Genomic DNA, 15,665 nt, shown 5'->3' on the forward strand with positions numbered 1-15,665 from the left:
TTTTTGAGGGGGGGTGGGGGGTAGGGGGGAGTGAGAGGGGGGGTATAATGTGGGGTGTGGTATTTTATTAGATGTGATCATAAAAAATAACAAATGATCTCACACTGACATGAACAAATATCCTCTATTTATTAAACATGAAATTTAAACTTATTGCATTTGTTGCCCCTGTATATAAGATATAATAGTGTATTACCTCCCCTGTCCTGCTTATATTTATATTAAACAACAAAATTAAACATAAACACAATATTTAATATACAGAATATACAAAAAAATCTCATATTCTGATATATTTTTACTGATCCACTTTATTTTACTCAAAGGATGATGTTTCATTGGACTGTTAATTATAGATTTAGGATTACAGACCAGTTGCTTCAGTTATATTGTCCAGAGTTCGCCCTGTTGGCCCCGTATGCGTTCTTGAGTTATCATCCAAAAACCATTTTACTATTTCGGGTAACCGTGACCTTGACCTTTGACCTAGTGACCTCTAAATCAATAGGGGTCATCTGCGAGTCATGATCATTGTACCCATGAAGTTTCATGATCCTAGGCCCAAGCGTTCTTGAGTTATCATCCAGAAACCACCTGGTGGACGGACCGACAGACCGACATGTCGAGCAAAGCAATATACCCCCTCTTCTTCGAAGGGGGGCATAATAAAATACTGGCTTTGATGGTAAATTTTAATTTTAAATATTACACAAATATCACATCTTGGACTGTTATAAAGGTAATTCTTAGCAGTTTAGTTTTGTTAGTGATACAATTATTTATTAATAGCTAAAATAAGTCTTATTATAAAGGAGAAATCATCTTTACTTTGACTGCAAGTATTTTCTGCAGACTGGTAATGGGTGCTGATACACTGACAAGTTCTTCCACTGCTACACTCAGAATTGGCTGCAGAACACGGAGATGGTGCTGATGTAGAACATGCTGTACCCAGTGAGAGTTCTGTGAAAACAAAAAATAGGTCATAACAAATCATTATCTCAAGTACCATCAACATAAGGCATGTTGTCTTTGTCTCCACCTCTTTTTTGATGTTAAATAATAAATTATATTTTAAAATAAAATAATTGCTTTGATGATAAATTTTAAATACAGTAGACTCTCTGTAAACCGGACGGTCTCGGGACCGGCCTGATCGTCCGGTTTTCAGAGAGTTCCGGTTTACCAAGAGTATGCATATTGCCGAAATATACATGGTATGCATTGTGTACAGAATCACATAAAGATAAAACAAACCATATACATTTACATGTACCATGTGATAACTGTACGCAGGTACTGATGATGTTAATTGCCTTCTTAAAAAAATGTGTATTTAATCGAATAAAAGCAAAAAAAATCCATACCGACTTGTTTTGATTAATCCCAAAGTGAGCGTGGTGCTTTATACATGTACGTACGTGGCATTTTTCATATAGGCGAGTGACGACACATATAAAATTGTTGTAGATACACGATTTATTATTCAATACATACATGTACCACATTTCATAAAACATACACACAAGCAAAAAACAGCGTCATAATTATTTTTTAAGATATTCATAATTTCAAAACCTACTAATTCTTGAAGTTTACGATTTCACGAAAAAGTCCAAGATCACTTTATCTTATCCTCTAACGTGAGCTCTACGCATATGCGTTTAGCTGGAGGCTGCGACATTTTAGATGCGTTCGAAATTAGTCAACGGCAATGAATGAATTTGCATACAGATGGATGGATATTGAAAAGTCATATTTCTAACAGTTTATCTGACAAACAAACAAACAACCATTTCAGCGTTAAAAACATGGCTATAAGATCTTTTAAAATACCCGAGAAGATCACAAGAAAGTGATCGTCGCAACGGCATGCATTAATTTTTTAATTAAATTGTTTATCATAGGCGATAATAAATAATTAATAAAACGATCGAGTCAATCACTTTTTGGTGTTACCGCATGACTATTATAGACATTCACAGTTTGTTTTAAATTACTTAATCGGACTCCCATAGCGCGGTAACGACTTGACACCTTTATGGTATGTTTAATCCGATTATCGATAATTGCGCGAGCAAAATGTGTGACACCGCACTCGCTGTGCTGACTTGGTATTGTTATTTTCACGCCTCAGTCATCTTGAGAATTTAGACCGTCCGGTATACTCAATGTATTTTATGTCGAAAATGATCAAATTTACGGAGATACCCGTCCGGTTTCCAGTTTTCAGAGAGTTCGGTTTATTCAGCATTTTTTAACAAAGACATAGAAGGAGAAAATACGGGACTGGCCCGACCGTCCGGAATCGGGAGAGTTCCGGTATTCAGAGAGTCCAGTATTGGCAGAGTCTACTGTATTACACAAATATCACATCTTGGACTGTTATAAAGGTAATTCTTAGCAGTTTAGTTTTGTTAGTGATACAATTATTTATTAATAGCTAAAATAAGTCTTATTATAAAAGAGAAATCATCTATACTTTGACTGCAAGTATTTTCTGCAGACTGGTAATGGGTGCTGATACACTGACAAGTTCCTCCACTGCTACACACAGAATTGGCTGCAGAACACGGAGATTGTGCTAATGTAGAACATGCTGAACCCAGCGAGATTTCTGTGAAAAGAAAACATAGGATATTATAAATCATTATCTCAAGTACCATCAAAATAAGGCATGTTGTCTTTGTCTCCACCTCTTTTTTGATGTTAAATAATAAATTATATTTTAAAATAAAATACTTGCTTTGATGGTAAATTTTAAATATTACACAAATATCACATCTTGGACTGTTATAAAGGTAATTCTTAGCAGTTTAGTTTTGTTAGTGATACAATTATTTATTAATAGCTAAAATAAGTCTTTCTATAAAGGAGAAATCATCTTTACTTTGGCTGCAAGTATTTTCTGCAGACTGGTAATGGGTGCTGATACACTGACAAGTTCTTCCACTGCTACACTCAGAATTGGCTGCAGAACACGGAGATGGTGCTGATGTAGAACATGCTGTACCCAGTGAGAGTTCTGTGAAAACAAAAAATAGGTCATAACAAATCATTATCTCAAGTACCATCAACATAAGGCATGTTGTCTTTGTCTCCACCTCTTTTTTGATGTTAAATAATAAATTATATTTTAAAATAAAATAATTGCTTTGATGATAAATTTTAAATACAGTAGACTCTCTGTAAACCGGACGGTCTCGGGACCGGCCTGATCGTCCGGTTTTCAGAGAGTTCCGGTTTACCAAGAGTATGCATATTGCCGAAATATACATGGTATGCATTGTGTACAGAATCACATAAAGATAAAACAAACCATATACATTTACATGTACCATGTGATAACTGTACGCAGTTACTGATGATGTTAATTGCCTTCTTAAAAAAATGTGTATTTAATCGAATAAAAGCAAAAAAAAATCCATACCGACTTGTTTTGATTAATCCCAAAGTGAGCGTGGTGCTTTATACATGTACGTACGTGGCATTTTTCATATAGGCGAGTGACGACACATATAAAATTGTTGTAGATACACGATTTATTATTCAATACATACATGTACCACATTTCATACAACATACACACAAGCAAAAAACAGCGTCATAATTATTTTTTAAGATATTCATAATTTCAAAACCTACTAATTCTTGAAGTTTACGATTTCACGAAAAAGTCCAAGATCACTTTATCTTATCCTCTAACGTGAGCTCTACGCATATGCGTTTAGCTGGAGGCTGCGACATTTTAGATGCGTTCGAAATTAGTCAACGGCAATGAATGAATTTGCATACAGATGGATGGATATTGAAAAGTCATATTTCTAACAGTTTATCTGACAAACAAACAAACAACCATTTCAGCGTTAAAAACATGGCTATAAGATCTTTTAAAATACCCGAGAAGATCACAAGAAAGTGATCGTCGCAACGGCATGCATTAATTTTTTAATTAAATTGTTTATCATAGGCGATAATAAATAATTAATAAAACGATCGAGTCAATCACTTTTTGGTGTTACCGCACGACTATTATAGACATTCACAGTTTGTTTTAAATTACTTAATCGGACTCCCATAGCGCGGTAACGACTTGACACCTTTATGGTATGTTTAATCTGATTATCGATAATTGCGCGAGCAAAATGTGTGACACCGCACTCGCTGTGCTGACTTGGTATTGTTATTTTCACGCCTCAGTCATCTTGAGAATTTAGACCGTCCGGTATACTCAATGTATTTTATGTCGAAAATGATCAAATTTACGGAGATACCCGTCCGGTTTCCAGTTTTCAGAGAGTTCGGTTTATTCAGCATTTTTTAACAAAGAAATAGAAGGAGAAAATACGGGACTGGCCCGACCGTCCGGAATCGGGAGAGTTCCGGTATTCAGAGAGTCCAGTATTGGCAGAGTCTACTGTATTACACAAATATCACATCTTGGACTGTTATAAAGGTAATTCTTAGCAGTTTAGTTTTGTTAGTGATACAATTATTTATTAGTAGCTAAAATAAGTCTTATTATAAAAGAGAAATCATCTATACTTTGACTGCAAGTATTTTCTGCAGACTGGTAATGGGTGCTGATACACTGACAAGTTCCTCCACTGCTACACACAGAATTGGCTGCAGAACACTGAGATTGTGCTAATGTAGAACATGCTAAACCCAGCGAGATTTCTGTGAAAAGAAAACATAGGATATTATAAATCATTAATTCAAGTACCATCAAAATAAGGCATGTTGTCTTTGTCTCCACCTCTTTTTTGATGTTAAATAATAAATTATATTTTAAAATAAAATACTTGCTTTGATGGTAAATTTTAAATATTACACAAATATCACATCTTGGACTGTTATAAAGGTAATTCTTAGCAGTTTAGTTTTGTTAGTGATACAATTATTTATTAATAGCTAAAATAAGTCTTATTATAAAGGAGAAATCATCTTTACTTTGACTGCAAGTATTTTCTGCAGACTGGTAATGGGTGCTGATACACTGACAAGTTCTTCCACTGCTACACTCAGAATTGGCTGCAGAACACGGAGATGGTGCTGATGTAGAACATGCTGTACCCAGTGAGAGTTCTGTGAAAACAAAAAATAGGTCATAACAAATCATTATCTCAAGTACCATCAACATAAGGCATGTTGTCTTTGTCTCCACCTCTTTTTTGATGTTAAATAATAAATTATATTTTAAAATAAAATAATTGCTTTGATGATAAATTTTAAATACAGTAGACTCTCTGTAAACCGGACGGTCTCGGGACCGGCCTGATCGTCCGGTTTTCAGAGAGTTCCGGTTTACCAAGAGTATGCATATTGCCGAAATATACATGGTATGCATTGTGTACAGAATCACATAAAGATAAAACAAACCATATACATTTACATGTACCATGTGATAACTGTACGCAGGTACTGATGATGTTAATTGCCTTCTTAAAAAAATGTGTATTAATCGAATAAAAGCAAAAATAAATCCATACCGACTTGTTTTGATTAATCCCAAAGTGAGCGTGGTGCTTTATACATGTACGTACGTGGCATTTTTCATATAGGCGAGTGACGACACATATAAAATTGTTGTAGATACACGATTTATTATTCAATACATACATGTACCACATTTCATAAAACATACACACAAGCAAAAAACAGCGTCATAATTATTTTTTAAGATATTAATAATTTCAAAACCTACTAATTCTTGAAGTTTACGATTTCACGAAAAAGTCCAAGATCACTTTATCTTATCCTCTAACGTGAGCTCTACGCATATGCGTTTAGCTGGAGGCTGCGACATTTTAGATGCGTTCGAAATTAGTCAACGGCAATGAATGAATTTGCATACAGATGGATGGATATTGAAAAGTCATATTTCTAACAGTTTATCTGACAAACAAACAAACAACCATTTCAGCGTTAAAAACATGGCTATAAGATCTTTTAAAATACCCGAGAAGATCACAAGAAAGTGATCGTCGCAACGGCATGCATTAATTTTTTAATTAAATTGTTTATCATAGGCGATAATAAATAATTAATAAAACGATCGAGTCAATCACTTTTTGGTGATACCGCACGTCTATTATAGACATTCACAGTTTGTTTTAAATTACTTAATCGGGCTGCCATAGCGCGGTAACGACTTGACACCTTTATGGTATGTCTGGAACTATATAATTTTTTTATAAAGAAATAATAATGTTTTAATCAAAGGCAGATATCTGATTTTCAAAGAATTGTATATCTCCGTTATAACTCTTTAAAAATTTCGCTAAAAAATAACATCTGCGGAATTATTAACGCTAACAATCACAAAGTTTACTTGAGACTGCGAAAATGACCTTTATAATCATCTTCGAATAATAAAATTCAATAAAGAAATAATTGTGTTTTGAGCAAAGGCATAACTGAGAGGATTTCTTTTTTAAAAATACAGCAAATTCGGCATAAATATTACGTGAAGAATTTGACAGATAACAGCGTTCTACATGTCACCCATGTAGAACGCTGTTATCTGTCAAACTCTTCAGTACCAAGATGGCGGCAGGGTCACGTGATAGCCAATATGGCGGCGGTCAATTTATCGATTCTGGGATTGTCTAGACTATATGTTTGGTAGTCTTTAATGTATATGTTTGGTTGTCTAAACAGATTTGCGCCATATGTACTTGAAAAAAAATTCTTCAAGCAAAAAAACACGCCTCTAAATGCTATTATTGAAGATCTATATATACGTTTAATTCAATAAAAAAATCTGTATCGGTATTGAATCATACACATTTTTTTTACATGATTTTAAAGGATTAAATCATTTTTATGCTCTAAAATGGCAATTTTTTAAAATTAAAATAACATGCATGTTCCATTATAAAATCGGATATTATCTAGATTTAGTGATTTTTTTCCGAACCAAGTCAATTTTGGATGATTTTTCAGACCTGCCTGCAACCTGTTTATGATCTTAACAATAAACAAAGTGTCATGAAAATTATTCAAAAATTAAACAAGATGTTGAATGGTATCAAACTTGGAGACTTAAATGCAGGGATTCAATTTTTTTTTGGTTTGTTAAAAATAGGAAACTACTCAGATATGTTGAAATAAAATATTAAAAACAAATTGCCAAGTTGTACAAGATCACATGCTAGTTAATATGATTTGTTTATGTTTCAATAAAACCAAAACACCATGGACGAGCAAGTTCTCATGCTGCTGATAGTTATTGTAAGGTTTCATCAATTTAGCAGTGACAAGTTTTGGATTTCAGAGAATTAACAAAAATACAAATGACTGATGAATGGAAAGACCCTGACTATGAGATTATTCTGCAAAGATGAAAGATCAGCACTTCTTTTTATAAATGCATTTTCATGTAAACTGTATTATCTGAAAGCTGTTTCTTAAAGTGAGAATTTTATATTGTTTTACAAAATTATGTATCATGCATCACACATCAAGCAACATAAACATGCTCAAGTGAGCTACATTTATAAGATCCAGATTTGTAGTATATTTCCTTGCAATGACAAGTCTATGAATGCTTAACAATTCACTGAGCATTGCGTGAGCAACATGCAGTTGCTGCATTATTTTAAGATGCTGCAGTACAAGAAGTCCCTTAAACAACAGCTACATGAAAGACTTATTATGTTTCAAATATAATCAATTTTCAAAGTAAATCTCCACAACCAACTGATAAAATGAAAGTGCATATTGAAGAATCAACAAACAATATCTTACGTAAATTGCATGTATCAGACGTGGTTCTGTAGTATCCAGTCCTGCACTGACAAGTTTTAGTCGGGCTACCAAGACACTCGGCATTAAGAGTGGAACATGGCGCAGATGCAATACCACTAGTTGCCGCTGTGCAGGTTGCCCCAAGCCCCACAGCTGTGAAAAGATCAATATGAAAGTGTCATTCCATTTTCAACATGGAGTACAACACATTCAATGTTTATTTTCATACAGATTAAACAAAACAAGAGCTTTGTCACAAACAAAACAGCAGTGCAAAAAAACAACACAATTTGACTTACAATTCTTAATATGACCTTGATTCGCCATAACTCACTCATGCCATCAGCATATTGTCTCATTCATGGATTGCATCCCAGTGCCATTCTTATTATAGTTTATGTCATGAATTTCACACAGCAAAATACAAACAGGTTTTTTACTAAATATTGATGTAAATGCTTGGTAGCCTAAATGGATTTGCATGCTGTGTACTCGAATAAGTTCCTTCAAGCAAAAGAAAACAAAAACAATGTCTACATTTTTTTAAAGCTTTTATGTTTAGATCTAGATTTTGAGTTAAATCATATCATTTTTATGGATAAAATCATTTTATACACTAAAATAACATGGCATTTTTTAAAATATAAAATTCCATACTATTTCCCTTATCATCATCCATCAAGCAGCCCCCAAATTCTTATGTGAACTATATTTATTAGATCCAGATTTGCAGTATCCGACTTGAAATGAGAATTCTCAGGACCTAAACACTGAGCATTGGAAGTGGAAAATGGAGTTATTGCATTATTAGATTGTGTTGTACAAGATAGCCCTAAAACCACAGCTTTGAAAGGCAGTACATGTTACGATCATTACATTTCAAATTTAATTAATTTCCTATCTACGGGTAAACTGCCTTCACTACCAACCAATCCAATTAAAAGTGCATATTATACAATTAAAAAGTTGTATTATCCAAAAAACATCAAATAATATCTTACGTGAACTGCAAGCATTAGACCCAGATTGGTAGTATCCAGTCCTGCACTGACAAGTTTTAGTCGGGCTACCAAGACACTCAGCATTGAGAGTGGAACATGGCGCTGATGCAATACCACTAGTTGCCGCTGTGCAAGTTGTGCCAAGCCCCACAGCTGTGAGAAGATGAACATGAAGCTTGTTATTATATTTCCAACATGGACTCTAATTAAATTTAAATGTTAATTGACATTACAGATTTAGCAAAACAAGAGCTGTGTCACCAACAAAACAGCAGTACACTACTGGGTTGAAGTAATTTTTTTATAAAGAAATAATAATGTTTTAATCAAAGGCAGATATCTGATTTTCAAAGAATTGTATATCTCCGTCATAACTCTTTAAAAATTTCGCTAAAAAATAACATCAGCGGAATTATTAACGCTAACAATCACAAAGTTTACTTGAGACTGCGAAAATGACCTTTATAATCATCTTCGAATAATAAAATTCAATAAAGAAATAATTGTGTTTTAAGCAAAGGCATAACTGAGAGGATTTCTTTTTTAAAAATACAGCAAATTCGGCATAAACATTACATGAAGAATTTGACAGATAACAGCGTTCTACATGTCACCCATGTAGAACGCTGTTATCTGTCAAATTCTTCAGTACCAAGATGGCGGCAGGGTCACGTGATAGCCAATATGGCAGCGGTCAATTTATCGATTCTGGGATTGTCTAGACTATATGTTTGGTAGTCTTTAATGTATATGTTTGGTTGTCTAAACAGATTTGCGCCATATGTACTTGAAAAAAAATTCTTCAAGCAAAAAAAACACGTCTGTAAATGCTATTATTGAAGATCTATATATACGTTTAATTCTATGATTTTAAAGGATTAAATCATTTTTATGCTCTACAATGGCAAATTTTTTAAAATTAAAATAACATGCATGTTCCATTATAAAATCGGATATTATCTAGATTTAGTGATTTTTTTCCGAACCAAGTCAATTTTGGATGATTTTTCAGACCTGCCTGCATCCTGTTTATGATCTTAACAATAAACAAAGTGTCATGAAAATTATTCAAAAATTAAACAAGATGTTGAATGGTATCAAACTTGGAGACTTAAATGCAGGGATTCAATTTTTTTTTGGTTTGTTAAAAATAGGAAACTACTCAGATATGTTGAAATAAAATATTAAAAACAAATTGCCAAGTTGTACAAGATCACATGCTAGTTAATATGATTTGTTTATGTTTCAATAAAACCAAAACACCATGGACGAGCAAGTTCTCATGCTGCTGATAGTTATTGTAAGGTTTCATCAATTTAGCAGTGACAAGTTTTGGATTTCAGAGAATTAACAAAAATACAAATGACTGATGAATGGAAAGACCCTGACTATTTATGAGATTATTCTGCAAAGATGAAAGATCAGCATTTTTTTTATAAATGCATTTTCATGTAAACTGTATCATCTGAAAGCTGTTTCTTAAAGTGAGAATTTTATATTGTTTTACAAAATTATGTATCATGCATCACACATCAAGCAACATAAACATGCTCAAGTGAGCTACATTTATAAGATCCAGATTTGTAGTATATTTCCTTGCAATGACAAGTCAATGAATGCTTAACAATTCACTGAGAATTGCGTGAGCAACATGCAGTTGCTGCATTATTTTAAGATGCTGCAGTACAAGAAGTCCCTTAAACAACAGCTACATGAAAGACTTATTATGTTTCAAATATAATCAATTTTCAAAGTAAATCTCCGCAACCAACTGATAAAATGAAAGTGCATATTGAAGAATCAACAAACAATATCTTACGTAAATTGCATGTATCAGACGTGGTTCTGTAGTATCCAGTCCTGCACTGACAAGTTTTAGTCGGGCTACCAAGACACTCGGCATTAAGAGTGGAACATGGCGCAGATGCAATACCACTAGTTGCCGCTGTGCAGGTTGCCCCAAGCCCCACAGCTGTGAAAAGATCAACATGAAAGTGTCATTCCATTTTCAACATGGAGTACAACACATTCAATGTTTATTTTCATACAGATTAAACAAAACAAGAGCTTTGTCACAAACAAAACAGCAGTGCAAAAAACAACACAATTTGACTTACAATTCTTAATATGACCTTGATTCGCCTTAACTCACTCATGCCATCAGCATATTGTCTCATTCATGGATTGCATCCCAGTGCCATTCTTATTATAGTTTATGTCATGAATTTCACACAGCAAAATACAAACAGGTTTTTTACTAAATATTGATGTAAATGCTTGGTAGCCTAAATGGATTTGCATGCTGTGTACTCGAATAAGTTCCTTCAAGCAAAAAAAACAAAAACAATGTCTACATTTTTTTAAAGCTTTTATGTTTAGATCTAGATTTTGAGTTAAATCATATCATTTTTATGGATAAAATCATTTTATACACTAAAATAACATGGCATTTTTTAAAATATAAAATTCCATACTATTTCCCTTATCATCATCCATCAAGCAGCCCCCAAATTCTTATGTGAACTATATTTATTAGATCCAGATTTGCAGTATCCGACTTGAAATGAGAATTCTCAGGACCTAAACACTGAGCATTGGAAGTGGAAAATGGAGTTATCGCATTATTAGATTGTGCTGTACAAGATAGCCCTAAAACCACAGCTTTGAAAGGCAGTACATGTTACGATCATTACATTTCAAATTTATTTAATTTCCTATCTACGGGTAAACTGCCTTCACTACCAACCAATCCAATTAAAAGTGCATATAATACAATTAAAAAGTTGTATTATCCAAAAAAACATCAAATAATATCTTACGTGAACTGCATGCATTAGACCCAGATTGGTAGTATCCAGTCCTGCACTGACAAGTTTTAGTCGGGCTACCAAGACACTCAGCATTGAGAGTGGAACATGGCGCTGATGCAATACCACTAGTTGCCGCTGTGCAAGTTGTGCCAAGCCCCACAGCTGTGAAAAGATGAACATGAAGCTTGTTATTATATTTCCAACATGGACTCTAATTAAATTTAAATGTTAATTGACATTACAGATTTAACAAAACAAGAGCTGTGTCACCAACAAAACAGCAGTACACTACTGGGTTGAAGTTTTCAGAGTCAGAACAGAATAGTTATGACTTGTGGGTAGACATACTTTTTAAATGCTATTAAAATCCTAATGAGGAACTAAATATTTGAGGTAAGTTTCATAAAAAGCATTCATATGACAAAATGTATGTGGAACAAAACACCAGAATTGAGACTTAAAATTTTGAACTTCAATTCTTAATTTGACCTTGAGCTGGCATAACTTACTTATACCCGCTGAATATTGTCCTTATTATGGAGCATACAATCTACTGAACCCCAAAATTCAAAGATTTTTTAATGAAATAGATCATGATAAATTCTGGACATTTTAAACTCAGAAAATCACAGTGACATTCTATTTAAAGTTTGTGCCATGCTTTGCATTCAGCAAAAATGGAAATGGTTTAACTTAACATTGATGGACATGTATATGCTTAGTAGCCTTCAACATTTGTTACCAGTGTACTATAAGGGTTAAAAATTTCTACAAGCATAGACAAAAATTGTATCTCCAAATTCAATCATTTTAGGATCTGGTTTATACGTTTAATAAGATCATTTAAATGGATAAAATCATTTTTTTGCAATCATATGGCAATTTTCTTAAATGAAAAATTCCATGATTTTTGCTGTATAAAATCTGAAATATCTAGATTCAATGATTTTTTTCAAACAACTCCATTTTGAATGATTCTTGAATTCTTCATGCAACCTGTCAATGACATTAACAATAAGCCAAGTTTCATGAAAATCATTCAAAAGATATACAAGATATCAAATTGTATCAAAATTGGAGATTAAAATGTGGGGATTCATTTTTTGTTGTTAAAAATAGGCCACAACTCTGGTAATGTTCAAATAAAAGAATTGAAAGAAATTACCAAGGTGTGCAGGACCACATGCCGGTGAATGGCGACCAGAGGGGGGATAGAAAGATAATAAGCTCAGCATTTCCTTTTATAAATGCCCTTTCATATCAAGTGTAATATCTGAAAGTTTGCTTTATAAAGTAGAATTCAATGCAAATTACAAAATCATAAATCATGCTTCATGCATGAAGCAACCCAAAAATTCTTACGTGAACTACACTTATTAGATCCTGATTTGTAGTATCCTGCCTTGCATTGACAAGTCTTACGATGACCAATGCACTGAGCATTAGGAGAGGAACAAGGAGCTGATGCATAATTATTATATGCTGCTGTACAAGCTGCTCCCAAAACAACAGCTGTGAAACGAAGAACGTGTAAGGATTAAAATGACTTTGACGTTGAGTCAGTATATCTAACTTATTCCTTCTGCAAAATTGTCTTAATCATGAAGCGTGCAAAATGAAATTCCAAGATTTTTCATAACATAGGTCAGTTTTCATCATTAAATATTGACATGAAAGACTAAAACAAGAGCTGCTTTAGTGAAACACAATGCCCCCTACTGCACTTTGAAGCCACAGAGTAGCTATATTGCAATTGCAAACATCATGACGAAGTTATGGTGTATTGATATTTGACACAGTTTCAGGCCTTGGACAGTATCTCAGTGTTTTGGAAATACATCCAGAAGTGCTATTTTCATGAATATTCCTTGGCAGACTCACACACTAAACATCAACAGACTATCTGAAAGGGTTTTGTAAAAAATATCTGGAAAACAGTTATAATAGAGATTATAATAGAGAAAATGTCTAAGTCCATGGTCCATTACTTCGCCAAAAATGAATGGACAGGAATAGAAGTCAGTTCAACTGTGAGTCATGTGGTTAGACTCACATACCAAAAAATCAGCTAAATATCTGAATGTGTTTTGTAAAAAAAATCTGGAAATGGTTTTTTATAGAGAAAATTTCTCAATCTAGGGCCCCTTACTTCGTAAAAATATAAATGGACCAAACCAAAACGGATTATTCATTCATAAGTCATGTAGGTAAACTCGCATACCAAAACTCAGCTAACTATCTGGCCAAAAATAAATGGGCCGGAAAAAACTCACATTTTATCTGTTAGTCATGTAGCTAGACTCACACACCAACAAGACCTGTGTTAGTGACAACAATGCCCCCAACTGCACTTTGAGGCCACACAGCAGCTATATCCCAATTGAAAATTTCATGATGAAGGTAAGGTCCTTTGGTTTTTTGACAAAACTACAGGCCTTGGACAGTATCTTAAAGAAAAAAAAACCTGAAGTGTTATTTCAAAGAAAAATTTCCAGTCAAAGGCCCATAACTTTGTCAAAAATCAATGAACCAGACCTAAACTCTAACTTGATCTGTATGTCATGTAGGTAGACTCAAACATCAAATATCTGGTAAATATCTATACGTGTTTTGTAATTGTAGAGAATATAGAAGTCCAATGGTTATAACATTGTAAACAAGAGCTGTCAGAGGACAGCGCGCTCGACTATTCGAGTGCTTGACAGTATAACATAAGCCATCATGGGTAAATTGTTCATATTCAATAATTTATTAAACGATCTTTCAAAAATAAAAAAAGGAAAAAAACTAATATTTTTTTTTAGGGTGGGGGGGAGAGGGCATAATGTGGGGTGTGGTCATTTATTAGACAATCTTTCAAAATAAAAAAAGGAAAAAAAAAAAAATTTTTTTTTTTGGGGGGGGGGGGGTATAATGTGGGATGTGGTAATTTATTAGATGATGTTAAAAAAAAATTCGGGGGGGGGGGGGTAGGGGGTGAGAGGGGGGTATAATGTGGGGTGTGGAAATTTATTAGATAAAAAAAATTGGGGGGGAGAGGTTGTGGGGGGGGGGGGAGGGATTCTGGGAAGGGGCGTGGGGTATTGTTTGGGTGGAATCCAATGTGGTATTCAGGTAAGTGTTGTTTTGTCAAAGTAATAATAAAATGTGATCATAAATAAAGAAGTTATGGCAATTTAGGCAAAATGTTCAATTATCTAAGTGTAAAAGGGGCCATAATTATGTCAAAATGCTTGATACAGTGGTCTGCTCTTGTTTATAGGTTGGGGTCATGTTGGTAAACAAGTATGCAACATATAAAAGCAATATGTCAAAGGATATAGGAAATATTTGGGGTAGTACGCAACTTTAACATAGATTTATCAATAATATGCATACTCTATAAAAGGGGCAATAATTATGACAAAATGCTTGATAGAGTTGTCTGCTCTTGTTGATAGGTTGGGGTGATGTTGGTAAACAAGTATGCAAAATATGAAAGCAATATGTCAAGGGACAATGAAAATAATTGTGGTAGTACGAAAACTTTAACATTTGCACGCTAACGCTAACGGAACGGAAACACCGACGCCAGGGTGAGTAGGATAGCTCCACTATATATATTTTATATATAATAGTCGAGCTAAAAATCACAGGACCAGAACAAAATGCACACTTCATCTGAAAGTAATGAAGGTATACTCACATACCAAAAATCAAGTGCATACCTTAAAGCGTTATGTAAAAAAAACACCTCCAGAAAACAGTTATAATCACAACATTTGAATTCCAAGGTCTATAACTTTGTTGCAAATAAATGGATGGAACAGAAGTTCTGTTATTCATGTAGGTAGACTCACACACCAAAAATAAGCAAAATAATTTTTTAAGTGTTTTGTAAAAAAAAACACTCTAGAAAACAGTTATTATGGACAAAATTGCTAAGTCCAAGGCCGATTGCTTTGTCAAAAATCAATAGACCGAAATGAAACACACATTTCATATGTAAGTAAACTCACATATCAATATCATGTGAATATCTAAATCATTTCGTAAAAAAACACTTTAAGGACCACAATGGAAATAAGAGATATTGCTCTTTTTTGTGTAATCCTTGGCGTTA

The 15,665-nt window shown here is 33.7% G+C and overlaps 1 protein-coding gene across 1 annotated transcript in view; it reads right to left on the reverse strand.

Moving 5' to 3' along the window:
* LOC127848557 (receptor-type tyrosine-protein phosphatase eta-like) overlaps positions 1 to 15,665 on the reverse strand; it is a 415,812-nt gene that overhangs the window by 368,134 nt on the left and 32,013 nt on the right. Inside the window, exons 6-7 of the mRNA XM_052381095.1 lie at positions 11,573 to 11,725; positions 10,573 to 10,725 (exon numbers count right to left, since the gene is read on the reverse strand). The gene's annotated coding sequence lies outside the window, so the exon portion shown is untranslated. The remainder of the gene's footprint in view (positions 1 to 10,572; positions 10,726 to 11,572; positions 11,726 to 15,665) is intronic.

This window comes from Dreissena polymorpha, chromosome 1, assembly GCF_020536995.1.
Source record: "Dreissena polymorpha isolate Duluth1 chromosome 1, UMN_Dpol_1.0, whole genome shotgun sequence".
NCBI lineage: Eukaryota > Metazoa > Mollusca > Bivalvia > Myida > Dreissenidae > Dreissena > Dreissena polymorpha.